The 23,921-nt window shown below is 46.2% G+C and overlaps 1 protein-coding gene across 3 annotated transcripts in view; it reads left to right on the top strand.

The window, feature by feature from the left end:
- Positions 1-10,152: 10,152 nt before the first annotated feature.
- The window catches only part of LRRC8B (leucine rich repeat containing 8 VRAC subunit B), a 67,062-nt gene continuing 53,293 nt past the window's right edge, over positions 10,153-23,921 (top strand). For all 3 annotated transcript variants that reach the window (XM_073593182.1, XM_073593183.1, XM_073593181.1), the window contains exon 1: positions 10,153-10,273. The gene's annotated coding sequence lies outside the window, so the exon portion shown is untranslated. The remainder of the gene's footprint in view (positions 10,274-23,921) is intronic.

Below are 23,921 nucleotides of genomic sequence, written 5' to 3'. Positions count from 1 at the left end.
TGTGAATAAATAATGCGGCCATGTGGGCGGAAGCCCGCACGGCTGTGCCGTTTTCAAAAAGTGACAGTTGGTACGGGGAACTTCTCCCTGTACTGCTGTCACAGAGAGAGAGAGAGCAGGGGAATATGGGAGGTCTTGTGCACACTGCAGCTCAAAGAAGCGGCTCCTACAGGCTTTTGGGTTTTTTGGAGCAGCTACAAAAAGTATAGCTGCTGACTTTTAATAAACAGACACTCGCCTTTCCCACGGTCCAGCGATGCAGCCACCCGAAGCCTCCGTTCTCTCCCCCTGCTCTTCGCGGCGCCGACACTGTGAGTGTGGGCGCCCGGCTGTGGCAGTTTGCAGCTTCACAGCCGGGTGTGCACTGCACATGCGCGAGCCGCACTCTGTCAATGGCCAGGCAATGTTCTGGGACCTGTGACATGTCCCAGAACATTGCCGGGAGGAAGGGGCCGCCTAGGTGGCCAGAAGGCCCACTCCAAACCAGGTACCAAAAAAAAATGACATGCCAATTGTGGCATGTCAGGGGGCGAGGAGTACTTAAAGCGGAAGTTTCACTTTTGGGTGGAACTCCGCTTTAAGCTCAATAAAAACGCGCAAAAAAGAGCCCAAAAAAGTACACGCTTCTTCAAGCTGAAATAAAAAAGTCATATGCCTGCAAAAGCAATTTTTTTTTTTTTGACTGCAGTGTGCATGAGCCCTGACATGTTCTTAAAGCGGAGCTCCGCCGAAATGTTTTTTTTTTTAAAAGTCAGCAGCTACAAATACTGCAGCTGCTGCCTTTTAAAACATGGACACTGTCCAGGGCGCCCGCAATGTCGGCACCCGAGGCCGAACCGTCTCTCCGTCCTCGGGTGCTGCCGCCTCCATCTTCGGTAAGGGAATCAGGAAGTGAAGCCGTGCGGCTACACTTCCCGGTTCCCTACTGCGCATGCGCGAGTCGGGCAGCGCAATACGAATGGTCCCTGCTGTCGCTGGGACCCGTGTGTTTCCCAGCAAACAGCGGGGAGGGAGCAGGAAGTGGCGTAAATAACCACAGATTCTGCGGCTATCTATGCCGGAAGGGGGTACAGATACCTGTAATATACAGGTATCTGCACCCCCCTCCCCCCTGAAAGGTGCCAACTGTGACACCGGAGGGGGGGAGGAATCCGATGAGTGGAAGTTCCACTTTTAGGTGGAACTCCACTTTAAAAGGTGAACTTATCCTTTAGATCTGCTCAATATTAATTTTAGACCTGAGAAGGTCTATAAGGATGTAAGCACTAAAGTATTCTTACCTGCATGTTGACACTGTACAAAGCTGTGCACACACAGCTCAGTATACGATTTCAGCATCTGTCGAGATGACTTCCCACACATGTGCAGGAGTGACATTATCTTGGCCTGGCCAATCAACATGGCTGGTGAACGTAACCCAGAAGAGGACCAGCTGAGGTCAGTGTCCGGCAGGGAGCTCCTGGACAGTGTACTACTGTAGTGGAGGAGAGTATAGATCTGCTTTAAAGGCTGACTGAAGTGCTGGTAACTTCCTTCTACAGAGCGTCCCAGATGTCACCAGTGCCTTAGGCTTAGATGTACCAAAACCATATAATATATGAGGTCAAACCTAAACACTTTCAATTTGTATGCAATCAGGAAGGCCCTTGCACTACATAATTGAAGGTAAATCTAAAGAAAATTGAATGAAAAGAAAAAAAAAAAAAAAATGTATAATATATGGCCAGCTTTACGGGTAGTTCTTTAAGACCCCTTTCACACTGGGGCATTTTGCAGGCGCTACAACGCTAAAAATAGCGCCTGCAAAGCACCGTGAAAGAGCCGCTCCTGTCTCTTCAGTGTGAAAGCCCGAGGGCTTTCACACTGGAGCGGTGCACTGGCAGGACGGTAAAAAAAAAAAATCCTGCTAGCAGCATCATTGGAGCGCTGAAGGAGCGGTGTGTATACCGCTCTTCCACCTCTCCTGCCCATTGAAATCAATGGGGCAGCGCGGTTATACCACGGGTGGTTTTAACCCTTTTTTGTCCGGTAGCGGGGGTTAAAAACGCCCCGCTACCAGCCGAATACCCCTGCAAATACAACGGTAAAGCGCCACTAAAAATAGCGGAGCTTTACTGCCGACGCCCCAGTCTGAAAGGGGCTTAAGAGCAAGATCTTGAAAAATGTTCTCATTGTTAATTTTCTACACAAGTTGTTACTCAGCAAAGCTAAACAGTCACAAGCCATGCCGCATCTCAGGTGCATGCACAAGATCTGGCGCTGAAGTCTCTGGCAGTCCAGCCCCAAGAATAATGAAAGAAGAGGCTTATCACTGTTGATGCAAGAAGTTAAAAAGACAGCGTGGTGTAATAATGAGTGGGGCATAGAGCTACGGAATCTTAAATATAAAAAGTAAGAGGTGGGCAACTATGACCATGTTGCCATATTTTCAGCAGCAAATGTATTATTACTGTAGTTAGCTGAGGGGGAGGGGGTCTGCCCTGTATTCCTTAACCAGCTCCCACCCAGGCCAATTGTGACATTTCTCTCCTACAGTAGCTCACAAATGTGAGTACACCAATCACATTTTTGTAAATATTATATCTTTTCATGTGAAAACACTGAAGAAATGACACTTTGCTACAATGTAAAAGTAGTGAGTATATGGCTTGTATAACAGTGTAGATTTGCTGCCCCTCAAAATAACTCAACACAGCCATGAATGTCTAAACTGCTGGCAACAAAAGTGAGTACACCCCTAAGTGAAAATGTCCAAATTGGGCCCAATTAGTAATTTTCCCTCCCTGGTGTCATGTAACTCGTTAGTGTTACAAGGTCTCAGGTGTATGAGTAACAGGTGCGTTATCGCCCTCACTCTCTTATACTGGTCACCGGAAGTCCAACATGGCAAAGAACAAAAAAAAAAAAAAAAAAAGAATTGTTTCTCTACATAAAGATGGCCTAGGTTTTAAGAAGATTGCCAAGACCATGAAACTGAGCTGCAGCACGGTGGCCAAAACCATACAGCGGTTTAACAGGACAGGTTCCACTCAGAACAGGCCTTGCCATGGTCAACCAAAGAAATTGAGTGAACGCGCTCAGCGTTTTATCTGGAGGCTGTCTTTGGGAAATAGATGTATTAGTGCTGCCAGCATTGCTGCAGAAGTTGAAGGGGTGGGGGGGGGGGGGGGGTCAGCCTGTTAGTGCTCAGACCATACGCCGCACACTGCATTAAATTGATCTGCATGGCTGTCGTCCCAGAAGGAAGCCTCTTCTAAAGATGATGCACAAGAAAGCCTGCAAACAGTTTGCTGATGAAAAGTAGACTAGGAACATGGATTTCTGGAACCATGTCCTGTGGTCTGATGAGACCAAGATAAACTACAGTCAAGCATGGTGGTGGGAGTGTCAAGGTCTGGGGCTGAATGAGTGCTGCCGGCACTGGGGACCTACAGTTCATTGAGAGAACCATGAATGCCAGCATATACTGTGACATACTGAAGCAGAGAATGATCCCCTCCATTCAGAGACTGGGCCGCAGGACAGTATTGCAACATGATAACGACCCAAACAACACACCTCCAAGACGACCACTGCCTTGCTAAAAAGCTGAGGGTGAAGGTGATGGACTGGCCAAGCATGTCCCCAGACCAAAACCCTATTGAGAATTTGTGGGGCATCCTCAAATGGAAGGTGGAGGAGCGCAAGGTCTCTAACATCCACCAGCTCCGTGACGTCATCATGGAGGAGTGGAAGAGGACTCCAGTGGCAACTTGTGAAGCTCTGGGGAACTCCATGCCCAAGAGGGTTAGGGCAGTGCTGGAAAATAATGGTGGCCACACAAAATATTGATACTTTGGGCCAATTTGGACATTTTCACTTAGGTGTGTACTCACTTTTGTTGCCAAAAAACATTTTGAGGGGACAGCAAATTGACACTGTTATACAAGTTGTACACTCACTACTTTACATTTTAACAAAGTGTTATTTCTTCAGTGTTGTTACATGAAAAGATCTAATAAAATATTTACAAAAACGTGAGGGGTGTACTCACTTTTGTGAGATACTGTATATGTAAAAATCAGTATATATATATATATATATATATATATATATATATATATATATATATATATATATATATATATATTTTTTTTTTAGCGGAGACCCTAGAGAATAAAATGGTGGTCATTGTTATGTAATAGAGTATTTGCGCAGCGATTTTTCAAGCGCTAGTTTATTTTTTTTTAAAACACCCTTTAATGAATTTGAATGCAAAAAAACATAATAAATAACCCAAATTTTGGTAAAATATAAAAGATTATGTTAAACCAAGTAAATAAATGCCAAACACGTCACGCTTTAAAATTGTACATGCTCGTGGAATGGTGCCAAACTTCAGTACTTAAAAATCTCCATAGGTGACACTTTAACATTTTTTTACGGGTTATCAGTTTAGAGTTGGAGAAGATGTCTGGAGTTAAAATGATTGCTCTCACTATAACTTTCTCACCGTTACCTCACATGTGGTGCGAACACCGTTTACATATGCGTTTGCTTCTGCGTGCAAGCACTGGGGGGACAGGAGCACTTTAAAAAATATACATATATTTTTATTTTTTTTTAACACTGTCCTTTTAATTATTATTTATTTTTTTGATCGCTTTTATTCCTATCAAAAGAAATGTAAACATCCGTTGTCATGACGTCGCTTTTCGGCCTCCCAGGATCATAGAGTCTAGTCTTCGGCAAGCTCTGTGGTAACCCGACACCATGTAACTGGAGAGCCCAGACAGGCACCGATGGTGCCCGTAGGACTTCATCTGACGTCGTGGACTTAGTCCACGACGTCAGATGAAGTCCTACGGGCAGTAGAACTAACCTCTGCCCCAGCACTGCGGTGTCCCAGAGATCACTCACCGGCCGCTGACACCTACAGCTGTTTTGGTTGACTGGGCCGAGTTGATGTTACTCTCATACATGGACAGGAGTTCATTCATCTCAACAGATGCAGAATTTGTACACTAACCTGAAAGAGGAAATTCATAACCGCATCTCATACCTTTTTTTTGCTGAGAAATCTACAAAAAAAATAAAAAATAAAAATATACCCACTCACCCAGTGGTGTTCTGTAAGGCTTAACCGTGCCTCTGCTGCTCACCAGGTCCCACGCCGCCATCTTCTTCTGTGATGGTATCCAGTCTCCTGACGGGTATGTGGCATGTCATTGGGGGGCTGGCTGCAAGTACTAGGAACAGAAAGCCGCCACCCTGATGACGCATTGTATGTGCAGTAGAGTAATCGGTGGCCCCCTGGGATGAGCAATGTGGGTATCCCCAAAGTCTGTGGGCAGGAGAAATATGCTTGCCTAGGTGAGCATCCAGAAAATGCAATGGAGAATTCCTCAGACAAAAAGGGAATACATTTAAAAAGTGTGATTTGGGGAGAAGAAAGGAGGGGCGGGGGGGTCAAGATGGTGGACAGGGTGCAGGAACACTTTAACCACTTGCCTACTTTTACACCCATCCTGCCCAGGCCAATTTTCAGCACTGTAGCACTTTAAATGACAATTGCACGGTCATGCTACACTGTACCCAAATTTAGCATTTTTTTTCATACAGATAGAGCTTTCTTTTGGTGGTATTTAATCACCACTGGATTTTTTTATTTTTTGCTAAACAAACGAAAAAAAGACCGAAAATTTTGAAAAAAAAAAACAAAAAAACAAAAACAAAAAAAAACATTTTTCATAGGTTTGATTTAAAGTACAGGCAATTTTTCTCCTTCACTGATGTGCACTGATGAGGCTGCACTGATGGGCACTACTGAAGGCCAATGACAGGCAGCACTGATAGGTGACACTGATTGGCAGCACCGGTAGGCACTATTGGGTTTGCCCTGATCATCAGTGTAGATGTCCCTTTAACACAAGCCGGTTACAGGCTCTTCTGCCCTCCTCATGCTGCTAGCATGAGGAAAGGAAAGCCAATAAATCGGCTTGCGTTTACATTGTGATCAACTGTCATTGGACACAGCTGATCACGTGGTAAATGGCTGCTGTGATTGGAACTTTACCCCAATTTGTGATCAGCTGAGTCTGAAGCGATCAGAGCAGGGCACACAGTCAGCAGGATCACAGGAGGATGTTCATGGATGCCCTCTCGGTAAAGCAAGCCTGTGCTGTAGCCGTCAGATGAGAAGGGGTTAAAGTGTAACTGAACTCTTTCAATCAACATTAGGTATTTTCAATCCTTATAGTAAATAGATATTTATTCAGCATAATGTATACTGAACAAATATCTATTTACTATAGGGACCCAATGTACCTAAAATACCTAATGAAACCCAGGCACCCGTTTCAACTGGGACCGGGTAGCAACCTTTAATGAACGACCACACTGATGTGAATTCAGTAGGGCGGATCATTGCAGAACTGCAGGGCTGCCCGTAACAGGTATGTACACTGTGCCAGCGCACAGGGCACACACTCCGCGACCCCCTCCAGACCGGCTCCTGGCCAACAGGGGGTCACGGACTGAGTGCCCTGTGTGCTAGCACAGTGCACACACCCGTCACTGGCTGCCCTGCAGTTCCGCAATGACCAGCCGCACTGAGTTCATTAAAGGTTGCCACCCGGTCCTGACTGAGTCGGGTGTCCAGGTTTCAGACAGCCTCAAACCGGGGTACCCAACTCCAAACCCAGACTGTCCGGATGAAACCCAGATGGGTGGCAACCCTACAGGTATGTCATCTCGGCCATTACACTTTAGTTGATTAAATCTACTATAGATTTAGTTGACTAAAATCTTATGTTTTTTAGTCGACTAAAACAATTCAGAATATTAAAATATGACTAAAACTAAATGGCATTTTAGTCAAAACTAAATGAAAATTTGCGGTCAAAATTAACACTGGTATTAAAAAAATGGCAAAAAAAAAAAACGAATGGTACTGAAAAATGTACGTAGCAGTAAGGCTGCTTTCACACTGAGGCGCTATAGCGCTAAAAGGCCTAGTTAGACTTACCGGTGACGGTATTTCTAAGAGCCTTTCAGGATAATCTTGGAGAGAGCGCAGCTCCGCCCCTTTTCCAGGAAACACATGCAGCCTTTAAATCCCTCCTCTTCCACCATGGCTTCAGTTATTGTGGTCCCTGACATACTGGAAAACAAAGCACAGAAAACCACAAAACAACCATGATACACTGACACTTTAAACCACTTCTAAGATACAAAGGGAGGGAAATAGTGGTTGTCCCGAAAGGCTCTTAGAAATACAGTCACCGGCAAGTCTAACTAGGCCTTTCTTCAATCGCCTTTCAGGACAACCTTGGAGAGGATAACCGAGAAACTTACCCTAGGGTGGGACTACTGTCTGCAGTGCCTTCCTGCCGAAGGCTTGATCTGCAGTGGACAGTAAGTCAACTTATAATGTCAGAGAAATGTTGAGTAGTTGGACCAAGTAGCATCCTTCAGCACCCCCATGTCCTCAAAGGCTACATCTGTGCGACGGGACACTTGTGAAAAAGCGGCATCTACTCGCAGTTTTTTATTCCACACTTCAGACTCTGTCTTCAAAAGGAAACCGTCTCTTCAGGGTTTTGGAAAGGAAGGGGGGAAACCCATACATAGAAAACCTGCACCATCAAACTGCAGGGTCCGAGAAGAAGTAACCTCTGACCCTGCAGTAACAGGCTCCCTACAGGGAGGAACATAAAACAAACAGTCACAGCATAGGCCCATAAGGAGAAGAATAAAGACACCACTGTGCCCCTCTTACCTGGGCCTGACCGATGCCTGGGGTGTGTTTCCACTGTTGCTGATGATCTCTTGTCCATTTTAGCAGAGAGCAGCGGGGGGGATGAGTAAAACCTCCTCTGTTTTAAAATTTCCCGGTTCCGGCGTCATCAGCGATGGCCGGAATCACCAGTCAATAGACCAGCCCCCTCGGCCTCTGAGTTCCAAGCGACCGGAACTGCTTGTGGCCACGCCCATACAGGAAGCCGCTTCACTGGCCGTGACCTCACCCGCCCGCTAGGACCCGGAACCGCACAATGCGGAATATACCGCCAAACCACGGTGGTGAGCCGCCCAGCCACCTGAGCCATCCATGGGGCTCCGGGTACACCAACGCCTCGACTTCCTGCTCCACTGAGCTGGGAGAGACTGGAGACTCCGGAACACCCCCCATTTGTAGTGGGGGGGGGGTGCTGGGATGGTCCCTGCACTCCAGGCAGAAAAACATCAGAGGTAAGCCCTTTCCCCTCCACCCCGCGCAGCCCCCTTGGTTCCAGCATGCACTTCCGCCATGGCAGAGGAAACACAATAACTGAAGCCATGGTGGAAGAGGAGGGATTTACACTCTGCATGTGTTTCATGGAAAAGGGGCGGAGCTGCACTCTCTCCAAGGTTGTCCTGAAAGGCGATTGGAGAAAATAGCACTCGTAAAGATCCTCTGCTCTCACTCCAGTGTGAAAGCCCAAGTGCTTTCACACTGGAGCGGTGTGCTTGCAGGACAGTAAAAAAAAAGTCCTCCAAGCAGCATCTTTGCAGCGCTGTAGGAGCGGTAAAGCGCCCCTATTGTCGGCTGCTAGCGGAGGGGGGGGGGGGTTAAAAGCACCCAGCTAGTGGCTGAATAGCGCCGCTAAAATGACAGTAAAGCACCACAAAAATAGTGGCGCTTTACCACCGACGCCCCCAACGCCACGGTGTGAAAGCAGCCATAATCAGCCAGTTCTACAGAAATTGGTTACACAGTTAATGGGTTGATATTTGGGGCTCTGTATCTTTAAAACTTCCACAGTAAAATCATACCGTATTGTAAGATATCATAGAAGAGGGAGTGTATGACACATCTGCATTGTAAACGTATTGGTCCAATGGGAGATTTTGTTTCTGACTTATTTTGAAGTATTGCAAAAATGTCAGTTTGTAGTCAATGGGTTGATATTTGGGGCTCTGTATCTTTAAAACTTCCACAGTAAAAGCATACCGTATTGTAAGATATTATAGATGGGGGTATGACACATCTGCATTGTAAATGTATTGCTCCAATGGGAGATTTTGTTTTTAACCCATTTAGTAGTTCAAAAATGTCAGTTTGTAACCAATGGGTTGATATTTGGGGCTCTGTATCTTTACTTTTCCACGGTATTGTAGATGTTAGAGGGTGATGTATGTGTGACAGCTCCGTGTAATCATTATTTTATAGATTACATTATGTTAGATCTAGTTTTTCTGTGTTGAATATCCAACCATAAACTCTTGTCTGATAGAATGAGCACAGATTTGGAACTGTCTGACAGCTTGACTCCAGTGTGCCGACACCGCTGGATTCATGGGCAGGTAAGTGTCCTAATAATGAGCCCCGCTCATCTCCCCCTCCTCTCTGCGGTGCCGGAATTGTAACTGTGGGCGCCCGGCTGTGGCTTCACAGCCGGGCACCCACTGCACATGCGTGAGCCGAGCTGCGCCGCGCCAGGCAATCACCTGGGACCTGTGACGTGTCCCAGATGATTGCCGAGAGGTGATCTCCCTTCCGGTGCCGCGGTGCACCGGGAGGAAGTGGGAGCTGGGACAAAGAAAACCCTTACAATCACTTTAAGTCAGCAGCTACAGTATTTGTAGCTGCTGACTTTTAAGTTTTTCTGAAGGAGCCTGGAGCTCCTCTGTAATGAGCAGACGATGTGATTGTACCATGTGTGGCCCCTGTGCACACAGATCCTGCACTCCCCCCCCATCTACTGAATGATGAAATAGGACAGGCTGGCCCTTCATGAAGAGCTCTGACCTCCTCCAATCACAGAGCTCTCATTGTACTCCATGTCACAGCTATATCCATAATCAGCACCTTGTGATGTCCTGTGCTAACAGATTGGAGCTACTTACTGCTCACGTCTGATATCACTGACTCAACCGCGTCCTCTTCTCCCTGCAAACTTCAGTGACCAGCATGCGAGGAGGAAGAGGAGGCTTCATCCAATGCAAACACTCATCCCCGCCCTCCTACAGTAAAGAGAAACCCTGATTGGGGGGCGCGGTAAATGGATCGACCATAAGCCAATAAGGAGCAACTCGAAGACCAGCTACCCGTCCTCCTTAGCTTATTCGCCGCTTCCTTCCATTGGAGAATGATCGTGACTGACAGAGTCAAAGACCAATAATTCTAGGTGTACTGCACAGAGCGAGCTGCCATTGGCCACTGTATGGATGTAGCGTATTCTGTAAGGCAGTAGGAAGCAACAGCTGACAGGCCAACAAAAGAGGCAGATGGGGTAGATGGGGACTGAGTCATGTAAGTGTCCATGTTGTGTTATGTGTGTCAGTGATCATCTGATGGGGGGGTTGTCACCATACTGTCTGTCTATAGGTGATGAGCAGGCAGGGGGTGGGATCAGCAGATCACATTACAGTGGTGTCAGTGGGCTGTCACTCATCACAGGGTGAGATGCCTCTGATGGAAGCTGTATAGGGTTATGGTGGCAGTAGCTCAGACTGTAGCTGGATGTGAAATACTGATCTGTCAGCTGATGACATGTGACATCTGCTATTCCTTGTAGACAGGATGTGTACAGAGATTGCCATCAGTACACAGTGATGGGGGATGAGCACCTCTGAGGTCCATACATAGTACATGAGTAGCCATGTCCTCCCAGCACACTGCCTGTCCTTTGTTCTCTGTATGTGTGTCCATCCAGGGGCATGTGACGGCTCTCTGATGCATGGTGATGAATGGATCTCTGTGATGCTGTGGGGGTGTCATTACAGTCTATGGTAATCCATTCTGTTGTGTCCATGGCAGGGCTCTATAGAATAGGTGCAGGAACTCCCCCCTTCTGAGTCCCCCCTTGTCTACACGCCCTACCCCCCTCTGAGCACCGCCCCTTGGTTCCACCCCTACCCCCCTCTGAGCACCGCCCCTTGGTTCCACCCCTACCCCCCCTCTGAGCACCGCCCCTTGGTTCCACCCCCTACCCCCCTCTGAGCACCGCCCCTTTTTTCCACCCCCTACCCCCCTCTGAGCACCGCCCCTTGGTTCCACCCCTACCCCCCCTCTGAGCACCGCCCCTTGGTTCCACCCCCTACCCCCCTCTGAGCACCGCCCCTTGGTTCCACCCCCTACCCCCCTCTGAGCACCGCCCCTTGGTTCCACCCCCTACCCCCCTCTGAGCACCGCCCCTTGGTTCCACCCCCTACCCACCTCCCAGTACTGACCCAAGTATCATTTTGTGGTGCTAAATAATTTGTATGGTATATGTTCTTGTCTAATAACAAGAATAGCAGTAAAATAGATCCCCTGGAGCCAGCAACAATAGATTCCCCAGTAACAATAGACCCTACTCCACCAACAAAGACCCCAGCAACAATAGATCCCCCAGTAACAATAGACCCTACTCCACCAACAATAGACCCCATCAACAATAGATCCCCCAGTAACAATAGACCCCACCCCAGCAACAATAGATCCCCCAGTAACAATAGACCCCAGCAACAATAGACCCCACCCCAGCAACAATAGATCCACCAGTAACAATAGACCCCACCCCAGCAACAATATATCCCCCAGTAACAATAGACCCCAGCAACAATAGATCCCCCAGTAACAATAGATCCCCCAGTAACAATAGACCCCAACCACAATAGATCCTTCACACAACAGTAGACTCCCCTAGCAACGATGGACCCCACCCCAGAAAAATAGCTCCCCACAGCAACAATAGACCCCACCCTAGCAACAATAGGTCTCTCACATAACACCCACAGCAAAATACCACCCTCAGCAACAAAAGATCCACCCAGCAACATTAGACCCCCAGCAGCAACAACCGATCTCCCAGCAGCCAGCAACAATAGACCTTTCCCTGAATAGTAGATTGCTACCAACAAGATAAGACCCCTCAGCAACAATAGATCCCCCACAGAACAATAGACTCCCCCAGCAACAACGAACTCCACCCCAGCAACAATAGGGCAACAATAGACCTCACCCCAGCAACAATAGTTCCCCCACACAACAATAGACCCCCCACCACACACACAGCAGAAATGGACCACCCACAACAAAATGCCACCCCCAGCAACATTAGACCCCCAGCAGCAACAACAGATCTCCTACCAGCCAGCATCATTAGACCCTCCAGCATACAGCAACAATAAACTTCTCCCTTAATAGTAGATTCCTACCAGCAACATAAGTCCCCTCAGCAACAATAGATTCCTCACAGAACAATATACTCCCCCGGCAACAACGAACCCCACCCCAGCAACAATATGGCAACAATAGACCTCGCCCCAGCAACAATAGATCTCTCATGCAACCATAGACTCCCCCAGCAACAATAGTTTCCCCACACAACAATAGATCCCCCACCACACACAGCAACAATGGACCACCCACAACAAAATACTACCCCCAGCAACATTAGACCCCCAGCAGCAACAACCGATTTCCCAGCAGCCAGCATCAATAGACCCTCCAGTATACAGCAACAATAGACCTCTCCCTTAATAGTCGATTCCTACCAACAACATAAGACCCCTCAGCAACAATAGATCCCTCACAGAACAATAGACTCCCCCAGAAACAATAGCCCCCCCCAGCAACAATAGACCTCACCCTAGTAACAATAGGTCTCTCACATAACACCCACAGCAAAATACCACCCTCAGCAACAAAAGATCCACCCCAGCAACATTAGACCCCCCAGCAGCAACAACCAATCTCCCAGCAGCCAGCATCAATAGACCCTCCAGCATACAGCAACAATAAACCTCTCCCTTAATAGTAGATTCCTACCTGCAGCATAAGACTCATCGGCAACAATAGATCCCTCACAGAACAATAGACTACCCCAGCAACAACAAACTCAACCCCAGCAACAATAGATCTCTCACACAACAATAGACTCCCCCACCAGCAATAGTTCCCCCACACAACAATAGACCCCCCCACCACAACACACACAGCAACAATGGACCACCCACAACAAAATACCACCCCCAGCAACATTCAACCCCCAGCAGCAACAACAAAAGATTTCCCACCAGCCAGCATCAATAGACCCTCCAGCATACAGCAACAATAAACCCCTCCCTTAATAGTGGATTCCTACCGGCAACATAAAACCCCTCAGCAACACTAGATCCCTCACAGAACAATAGACTCCCCCAGCAACAACGAATCCCACCCCGGCAACGATAGGGCAACAACAGACCTCACCCCAGCAACAACAGATCTCTCACACAACAATAGACTCCACCCACCACCACACACAAAGCAACAATGGACCACCCACAACAAAATACCACCCCCAGCAACATTAGACCCCCAGCAGCAACAACAAATCTCCCACCAGCCAGCATCAATAAACCCTCCAGCATGCAGCAACAATAAACCTCTCATTTAATAGTCGATTCCTACCAGCAACATAAGACCCACCCCCCCAGCAACAATAGACCCTCACACAAAACCGATCCCCACCAGTGACAATAGAAACCCCCAGCAGCCAGCACCAATAGACCCTCCAGCACACCCCTTGCTATTACATACAGTGCCTTGAAAAAATATTCATACCCCTTGAAATTTTTCCACATTTTCTCATGTTACAGCCAAAAATGTAAATGTATTTTATTCGGATTTTATGTGATAGACCAACACAAAGTGGCACATAATTGTGCTGTGGAAAGGAAATGATAAATGGTTTTCCAATTTTTTTACAAATAAATTTGTGAAAAGTGTGGCGTGTATTTGTATTCAGTCCCCCCGAGTCAGTACTTTGTAGAACCACCTTTCACTGCAATTACAGCTGCAAGTCTTTTTGGGGATGTCTCTACCAGCTTTGCACATCTAGAGAGTGACCATTTTTGCCCATTCTGCTTTGCAAGATAGCTCAAGCTGTGTCAGATTGGATGGAGAGCGTCTGTGAACAGCAATTTTCTAGTCTTGCCACAGATTTTCAATTGGATTTAGGTCTGGGCTTTGACTGGGTCATTCTAACACATGAATATGCTTTGATCCAAACCATTCCATTGTAGCTCTGGCTTTATGTTTAGGGTCATTGTCCTGCTGGAAGGTGAACCTCCGCCCCAGTCTCAAGTCTTTTGTAGAATCTAACAGGTTTTCTTCTAAGATTGCCCTGTATTTGGCTCCATCCATCTTCCCATCAACTCTGACCAGCTTCCCTGTCCCTGCTGAAGAAAAGCATCCCCACAACATGATGCTGCCACCACCATGTTTCACGGTGGGGATGGTGTGTACAGGGTGATGTGTAGTGTTAGTTTTCTGCCACACATAACATTTTGCTTTTGGGCCAAAAAGTAAAATTTTGGTCTCATCTGACCAGAGCACCTTCTTCCACATGTTTGTTGTGTCCCCCACATGGCTTCTCACAAACTGCAATGGGACTCCTTATGACTTTCTTTCAACAATGGCTTTCTTCTTGTCACTCTTCCATAAAGGCCAGATTTGTGGAGAGCACGACTAATAGTTGTCCTGTGACAGATTCTCCTACCTGAGTTATGGATCTCTGCAGCTCAGGGGCGTAACTACCACCATAGCGACCCATGCGGGCGCTATGGGGCCCGCAGCCGAGTGGGGCCCAGTGAGGATGAGAGCACCACCGGCACAGTCTCCCAGCCAGGGGAAGAGAGAGGAGAGAAAGAGGCGAGCTGTCCGTATCAGCAGAGAGCTGAATTGCCCGATGTAATAGCTTTCATTAGAACTTCCAGTGTTCCTGGGGCTCACATCACATACTTCCACCTCTTGGCCCGGCGCCTTTGATAGACAGAACGCCGATCCAATGCGGGACATGTGACGTCATCAAAGGCGTCGGGCCAAGAGGTGGGGCTATGTGACGATGAGCCCCGGGAAGACGGGAATTCAAATATAAGCTATTACAGCGGGCAATCCCGCTCTCTGCTGATCCGGGTGGCTTGCCTCTTCCTCTGCATAGGTGAGGCTGTATGGGGCACAGGCAGACCAGGCTGTATGGGGCACAGGTCAAGCTGCATGGGGCACAGGTCACGCTGCATGGGGCACAGGTCACGCTGTATGGGGCACAGGTCATGCTGTATGGGGCACAGGCAGACCAGGCTGTATGGGGCACAGGTCACGCTGTATGGGGCACAGGTCACGCTGTATGGGGCACAGGTCACACTGTATGGGGCACAGGTCACGTTGCATGGGGCACAGGTCATGCTGCATTGGGCACAGGTCACGCTGTATGGGGCACAGGTCACGCTGTATTGGGCACAGGTCACGCTGTATTGGGCACAGGTCACGCTGCATGGGGCACAGGTCACGCTGCATGGGGCACAGGTCACGCTGCATTGGGCACAGGTCACGCTGGATTGGGCACAGGTCACGCTGTATGTGGCACAGCTCATGCTGCATTGACACTAGGGCAGCTGTGGGGGGGGCTGTTTGCAGGGGGGCCCCATACAACATTTTGCTATGGGGCCCTGCTATTTCTAGTTACGCCCCTGCTGCAGCTCATCCAGAGTTACCATGGGCCTCTTGGCTGCTTCTCTGATAAATGCTCTCCTTGCCCGGCCTGTCAGTTTAGGTGGACGGCCATGACTTGGTAGGTTTGCAGTTGTGCCATACTCTTTCCATTTTCAGATGATGGACTGAACAGAGCTCCATCAGATGTTCAAAGCTTGGGATGTTTTTTATAACCTAACTCTGCTTTAAACATCTCCACAACTTTATCCCTGACCTGCCTGGTGTGTTCCTTGGCCTTCATGATGCTGTTTGTTCACTAAGATTCTCTAAAAAAAAGCTGAGGGCTTCACAGAACAGCTGTATTTATATTGAGATTAAATTAAACACAGGTAGACACTAATTAGGTGACTTCTGAAGGCAATTGGTTCCACTAGATTTTAGTTAGGGGTATCGGAGTAAAGGGGGCTGAATACATATGCACGCCACACTTTTCACATATTTATTTGTAGAAAATGTTGAAAACCATTTATCATTTTCCTTCCACTTCACAATTATTTGCCACTTTGTGTTGGTTTATCACATAAAATCCCAATAAAATAAATTTACATTCTTGGGTGTAACATGACAAAATGTGGAAAATTTTAATGGATATGAATACTATTTCAAGGCACTGTGCATTCAGTGCTGGAGGTGCCAAAACTGCATTCCCCCACGTTTCTGCTGAAAAAAAAAGATTCTGGTCCACGGTGCTTTTCAGATAAGGTCACCTTTCCCAGAAAACAGCCCATGCAGCCAAGGCCCTCAGTAGATATTAAAAAAATTTAGCGGCTTTGTAAAATGATCATTGAAGGATAGCTCCAGTCAGTTTTTTTTTTTTCTATCAAAAGCACCCCCCACCCCCGTCATAGTCTAAGCTTATGTGATTCAAACAGGCATATGCTGTATATGTGATTGTTTTAGTTTTTTGTAAATCTAATGTACTCACTTCACTCTCTGTATCATGTAAGCTCTCATCTTGAGTGTGGGCATCTGAAGCCCGCTTGGAGATTGTTCCAGGAGCTACAGGCACCATTCAGATATCGTCTTTTTCAGCCGGCGATTCCCTACACCATAATACACCATAAGAATGATCATGGCGGCTGTCCCACCGCTTGATCGTTCTTACGGGCGGCAAGAAGGAACATCCCCCCCTCCCGCCGCCCTCCGGTGCTTCTACCGACTCACCGCTTCCATTGGTGAGTCGGAGAACGGATCCGCTGGCCCCGGATGTTTGCCATAGAGATTTCCAGCGGACCAGATGGTCGCTGGAGTCTCTATGATCGTTCGGAGGCCGGGCGCAATGTTATGATGTCATGCCCGGCCTCTGCATTCAAACAAATGGCGCCGCCTCGGCTGGGAAGCCATGATCGTTTGTTTATTTTTTTTATTTCAGGCTTCCCTGCCTAGAGGTGAGATGTGGGGTCTTATTGACCCCATATCTCACTGTAAAGAGGACCAATCATGCCATATTCTAATTTCAAACCAATTCAAACTAAAAAAAAAAAGAGTAAAATTAACAATAACAAAAAATGTAAAGAGCCCCTGTCCCCTTGTGCTCGCACACAGAAGCAAACGCTTACATAAGTCCTGCCCACATATGAAAACGGTGTTCAAACCACACATGTGATGTATTGCTGCAAACGTTAGAGCAAGAGCAATAATTCTAGCCCTAGACCTCCTCTGTAACTCAAAATATCTAACCAGTAAAAAATGTTTAAAGCGACACCTATGGGGATTTTTAAGTACCGAAGTTTGGTGCCATTCCACGAGCGTGTGCAATTTTGTAATAACCCTACAGGTACTAAATATTAAGGGGGGAAAAAAATTCCTAACATTAATGGCATAGCGATCAGCAACCAAAAATATATGAGTAAAAATGTGACAATGTGCTAACAACAGTGTAACTGTGATACTTAGTGAAAAAAGGCAACGAAAAAAAAAACCCTTATGTTTGATAATTCGAAGACTGCTTTTAAAATAGTGCCCAAAAGAGTGGATAAATATTACCAACAATGTAGCAATATATAAAAGTAACAATACAACAACACAACTGTGTTTTTAAACACTTAATGGAGATATCATTTCCTATATAATATAGTCCACAAGCTGCTGCAAATGTTATATCCAGAACTTCATGAGGCATCAGGAAAACATTAAAAGATCAAACTGATTATGTTCTGTTCCTCAAATAATCAAAGCAAAGAGCGCCGCTTACCAGATCAGGTGGATCTCAAATTATAGAGATCATATGTGCATACACTGGAAGGATGGAATCGCCTGCAGATGAAAACGATCAGCAATGACAGGGATCTTCCTCCCACTACTGCTCCACGCTGTTGCAGTTTAAATTCCTGGATCTTTTTAAAGTAAAGTACTCCAAGCAAGGGTATGTATCATAATATAGAAGCGAGAGGCTTCATGGTGCAGTACTTTTAAAAGGCTTTATTCAAAAAGTTTCTCATCAGCACTGACATCCAACACGAGCAGCATGCAAACAATTCAAACACAGCTGCAGCTCAAGCCAGCCAGCTGATGCGCGATGATGTCACGATCTAAAGCTCCACCCGACGCGTTTCCCCGTAAAAGGCACCAACTGGGAAGGCATCAACTGTCAAGTGTCAACATGTGTCTGAAAAAGGTTTAGTCTTTAACCACTTGCTGCCTGCCATATAGCAAAATGACATTGGCAAAGTGGTTTAGTTATCCTGATCAGACGTCATATGACTTGAGCAGGATAACGAGCCGACGTGCGCCCCCAGGGCACGCAGCATGCAATCGCAACTCTGATCTAGGTAAAGAGTCTCTGACGGAGACTCTTTACCATGTGTTCAGTTGTATCCAATCACGCTTATCAGTGCTGCCTTTCAGTGCCCATTAGCACCACCTATGCGTGCCCATCAATGCCCATCAGTGTTGCATATCAGTTCCCATCATTGCTGCCTATTAGTGACCATCAGTGCCCATCTGTGAAGGAGAAAACTTACTTATTTACAAAGTTTTGTAACAGAAACAAATTTTTTTTTAAATTTTTTTCACAATTTTCAGTCCTTTTTTTATTTGTTTAGCAGAAAATACAAATCCCAGACGTGATCAAGTACTCTATTTGTGGGAACAAAATGATAAAAATGTTGTTTGGGTACAGTGTAGCATGACCGCACAATTGTCATTTAAAAAGCGACAGCACTGAAAATTGGCATGGGCAGGAAGGGGTGAAAGTGACTTGTATTGAAGTGGTTAAATGAGGAGTAAATGATTTTTTTTTTTTTAGATTCACACTTACTTAGGTGGGTGCAGCATTGGCCTGAAGCTGCATCTGTCCCCCAGCGCCTCTACACTGAGAGCGGAGCGATTGGACACCGCCGATCGCTCGGTTTTTAGAGCTCTGTGAGCAGAGAGCTCGATGTCAGCAGAAAGCGGACTGCAGCCTGCTGTCTGCTGAAAACAGGTCACAGAAGTGCAAAACGAACTGCACTCCTGTGATCCATAGAAGTACAGCCAAATGAGCTTTGGCTGAACTTCTCCTTTAAGTGGTTAAACTGCAATTATTTACAGACCAAATTTCATCCCTTTGATCTAAAGGAACCAAATGATACATTGTTTATAGTTATCTCTCAGCGCTTGGCAACGTTGATAAACATTTGCTGGCTTTTTTTTTTTTTTGACAGCTCTGAGCAGAGAACGGCTCTGCACTTGTTACATAGAATAGTGGAAATGCCAGATTAAGATTGTGAGGGGAGTTAAATCGGGATCACAATTTTTTTTAATGATCTAGAGACTAGCATGCAAAAAAATGGACGATCATTTGTCTGATCTTCTCATTTGGTGTACCAGGCAGGGCAGCCATCAGAAATTGTGTGGCCCCTTACACAGCTTTTGGCCTGGGCCCCCCTCCCGAGCATGACCACCAACATTCCCCAGGGCCCACCCACTGGCCGTCCCGCCAAGTCCTTCAGTGCTTCAGGCCCCCTCACACCTGTATGCTCTCAGTCCCCCCCCACATGTGTGTATATATAACACATGTACACAGCCACAGCCCCCTCTACTTTTCACTTGTACAACAGCTCTTACTTGTAAGGTGGTCCTCCTAGCCCCAGCTCTTGTTTCCACATGTGGCTGAGACACAGATAGGAGCTGCAGTCCAGGATACAGTACAGGCAGCACACACAAGGCGTGCACGTGCAGGAAGTTGCCAGAGGTGGCAGCAAAGAGCCTGATGTGAGCTCAATGAGCTCAATGACACAGAGCAGCTGCCGACTCACACTCATACAGAAGCATTCACGGAGCTCCTCTGCACCCTCACCTGCCTTCTCCCATCCCCGCCAGGTGGCCGGGCCCTTTGAGACGCTCGGGCCCCTTACAAGTGTAAGGGCTATACCCCCCGATGATGGCCCTGGTACCAGACTTATACTTAATATGACTACACGTGATGGGTCAAATTTCGGGTGATTCCTGTGAATCGGACATAATACAAATCATGGTTGGCCCTGCTGAAGCCACCAGGCTCAACAAACTTTGATTAAAAAATTGAAGGAACTGTGTCAGGAAAACTGGATATGCGTTCCTGCCCTAAAATATGTGCATTGAAGGATCTGCAGACCTGTGCACAAGATCAGAGCTGTGTGCATGTCTGCGCTGAGGCACATGCTCATTAGAATGCATGTTGGAATTGACTTTTGGTGCCCAGTGGCCTATGTACAGCACTGCAAAGCTCAAGATTATTGCTGAGTAGTCATCAGCTCCTGGCTGTGACCCATGACCAGACCCTGCTTGCTTTTGTCTTCTATCCAGTTTTCCTTCTGACATCTATTGATCTTGAATCCTCCGTTACTTAACTTCTGACTTGTTACCTGACCCTTCATCCTGCTTATCATTTGACTCCTGTTTATGCTCTTGTCTCCTGAATCTGCATCTCTGCTGCCGTTGCAGACCTCTGCTCGTGTTACGGTTCTGTCTTCTGCATTGGCAAGTCCTATGACAACATCCGGAAAACATTTTCTTGCTCTTTAGCTTCTGACTCATTGCATGATCCAGGTCTTCTGCTGGCTAGGACTTGCTACAGGCGCCTTTGCCACGCTGCGTTGTCATACCATATCATCAGCCTCAAGGGGAGAGGACAGGACGTGTTAGGGAGAGCCATCTTATCAACTCGGCCTCTACCAGGCACATGACAATAAATACAATAGCTGACAAAGGAATATTTATACATCCATGCTGTTTAAAAGGAACATTTAATGCTCCCCTTGCCACCCCATATACAATGCTACTGTTTAAACTGCCAGTCACTATGCCCATGCACAAATTACTGGCATAGGAAGGAGAATGCTAAGGCCTGTGCAGAATAACACAGGAATTTCAACTCTAGTTGCAGAAATGCTTGTGGAAGGTTAGTAAATTCACATTATGGTTCATGTATGATCAAAGCACAGGTTCACTTTAGGAACACAGTGACATACCTATAGTGCAGTGTGGGGAGAAATGAGAAAAAGTTTACGTTTCCTCCAGATGGAGATATGGATTAAACCACTTCTCTGTTTTAGTTGCTGAATTGCACATTGTGAACCCAAGTCTCTTCAGATGTTGTGATGCAGCATTAGTAAGGCTGCATACATATTCAGAGATTTGGACAGCCAGAACAATAGATTTAGACTGAAGTAAAATCTTTAGTTAAAGTGTTATTAAACCCACAACAGTAAAATCAGTCTGTATATACAGTCAAGCATGCTTGTTATACCAACCAAAGGGGTTAATCCGCCTTATTGTGTAAAAAGTCTGTTTGATCTTGTCTTCTCTGATCCCCCCTTCTATTACTGTTCCTGATACATCTCCTGATAGAACAGAACATTGGGGGCACTCTGCACATGCTCAGTTTGGTGTGTATTGCCAGAGAGTTTTTTTTTTCTTGGGAGGGTGCATGTAATCAGTACAGGCCAATCAGCGCTGTCCATACAGAGGGTCAGGGGTCCTGCCTGCATCCTCATAGGACAACCAGAGGAGAATAAAAACATCTCCTACAAGCTTTAACCAGCTCGGCTGGACACTGAAGTCACATGACTTCTATATACTACTGATGAGAAAAGGTATTTAGCAGTTTAGATTTACTAAAATAATTGCATTTCCGTTTTCTTTATACTGTGAGAGGCCAGATATAGTGAATGCAGGGTCCTGGGTTTAGTAACATTTTAAAGCTACATCCAGTTCTCCGGATCACTCTCACCCTTCTTTTAAACATAAGAAAACTTTTCAGCCACCAAAACTGGAACTATTTTGGGTCAGGTTATGACCTGACAATAAGCAATAAGGACACACAGGATTCCCAACAGGCACCACCTAGATCCTTTTCCGCAATAACCAATAGTAGTCTTTAGCAGCTCCCTAAAGATGTAGAATAAAATGACTAGCTTTGGGCCTACTGAGCTCTTTCACAGCCTTATAGATGGACACTGAAACTGACCATTATATTAGGTTTACTGAGGTTCATGCAAAAAAAGAAAAAAAAAAAATGCTTCCATAGGAGTTTTGTGTTTTGCCTCTAGAAGCAGCTGAACTCACACGATTTAATTCCCGCATGTCAATCCCGACTTCTGGGGAGATTTCAGAGACATCTGTGCTGGTTTCTGCACAGATGTCTATTGAAGTCTCCAAAAGTAGTACAGAAACTACTTTTAGGAATTGGTGTGGTGCCGCAAAGTCGGCTTCACACCGATTCGGACAGTGCCATTGCCGGCAATAGCCGCCGATTTAACCACCATTTTATTCTTTAGGGTCTCTGCTAAAAATATATATATATATAACGTTTGGGGGTTCTAATTAATTTTCTAGCAAAAAGTTATAATTTTAACTTGAAAAGTGTCAGAAAAAGGTTTAGGCTTTTATGTTAAATGGCCCTCATTTACAGACCGAAGTTCATCCCTTTGATCTAAAGAACAAAACGTTAACGGCTGAGGAATGTTGTGAAACTTGGCAGACTGCCTGTTTTTTTTTTTTTGGCAGCTGTCGGCTTGAGCAGAGAATTCTCTGCACAGACAGAATTGGGAAAATGCTTGGTTAAGATTGCAAGGGGGGAAAAATTGCGATCTCGATTCTTAACGATTAATCGTGCAGCTCTACCTACTATATTCATACTGAGGATTAGGAAACATTGAACCCCAGCTATGTCCTTTAGATCGCAATCACGCTTGGTGTGGGTACTTTTTTTTTATGCGTTACCCCATTTAAAATGAAAGGACAGACTAAAGGCAATGCATATGTTAAACACAAAAAGCGCATTAATGTTTGTGTGTTAAAGTAGAACTGAACTTAGATAATGTATTTTTTTTAAAAATGGGACCAGGCAGCTCTATATTGCAGAAGAGGACATGACATCATTCCACCACCGACCAATCAAGAGGTATGAAAACCCAGTACCCAAAAGAGAAGATGACAGCGGTCAGGGATGTAACTGCCACATCTCTAAAAGGTGGAGGTAAATATTTCTTAGAGCTTAGTTCCGCTTTGTTGCATCTCCGCTATGTAAAGAGGCCCTTAGGATTGTACCTCCTATGTAAGTATCTTATTAAGGATGGAACTCCCAGTGTAGTAAACTTAAAGTGGAACTGAATCTGCTGCTGATCCCCTAGTATGCCTCCCTTCTTTGATGTGAGGCCTGCACTGCCCCTTCTCCCAGCCTTCTTCTGGGTCCACCAATGGGCAGCCACTGATGATGTAAATCCTGCCCATGCAGGCTGGAGTTGTGTCATCCCACCTTTATTCCAATTATTGTACAGATTCCGGGAATGAATCAAAACTAGCCCATACAGTGCCTACAGCTGTTTAAAGTGGAGTTCCACCCACTTTTACAACTCTTCAGCATCCCTCACTAAACTGTGCACTGTAAACAAATTGGATATTTTTTAATTTTTTTTTCTCAGCACCTACTGTATATCTGCTGTATTCATTTTTCACTTCCTCCTCCCTGGCCGCGGCCCATCGCATCATTTCCTGTTTCCAATGCCTTCTGGGAAGGGGCGGCAACTTCCTCTGAAACTGCCGTTGCTATGGAAACCTGACCTGAAACCTATTACACTGCTTGTGCTGCACTGAGCATGTGTGAGATCTGCAAGGATGAGATCCAGGAAGAAATACAGTCTGGCTTCAGATGCCCACACTTAAGATGGCCACGGCCTGCTGTAAGTTTATAAAATAACAAACTACTGCTATAAACTAACAAAACAGACCTTAGTTTACAGACTAACTTTACTAGATTACATTAAGCTTGTGTATTATAGGGGTATTTTTATTTAAAAAGTATGATTTCGGCCGGAACACCACTTTAAGGTTTTTTTCAGCTGCTAGGCAACATAAACTGCCAGATGTTTTTTTTAGTTAACCTGTCCTGCTCTTAAAAGCGTTACTCTTCAATTCGCATGGCAACTTTGCCAAAGTGTATCTGAGAACTGGAATTTTTGAGTCCCGGTTCACACGG

This window comes from Aquarana catesbeiana, linkage group LG07 (assembly GCF_042186555.1).
Source record: "Aquarana catesbeiana isolate 2022-GZ linkage group LG07, ASM4218655v1, whole genome shotgun sequence".
NCBI lineage: Eukaryota > Metazoa > Chordata > Amphibia > Anura > Ranidae > Aquarana > Aquarana catesbeiana.
Note: the sequence above shows the minus strand (reverse complement) of the source record. Positions and strands in the feature narration are given on the sequence as shown.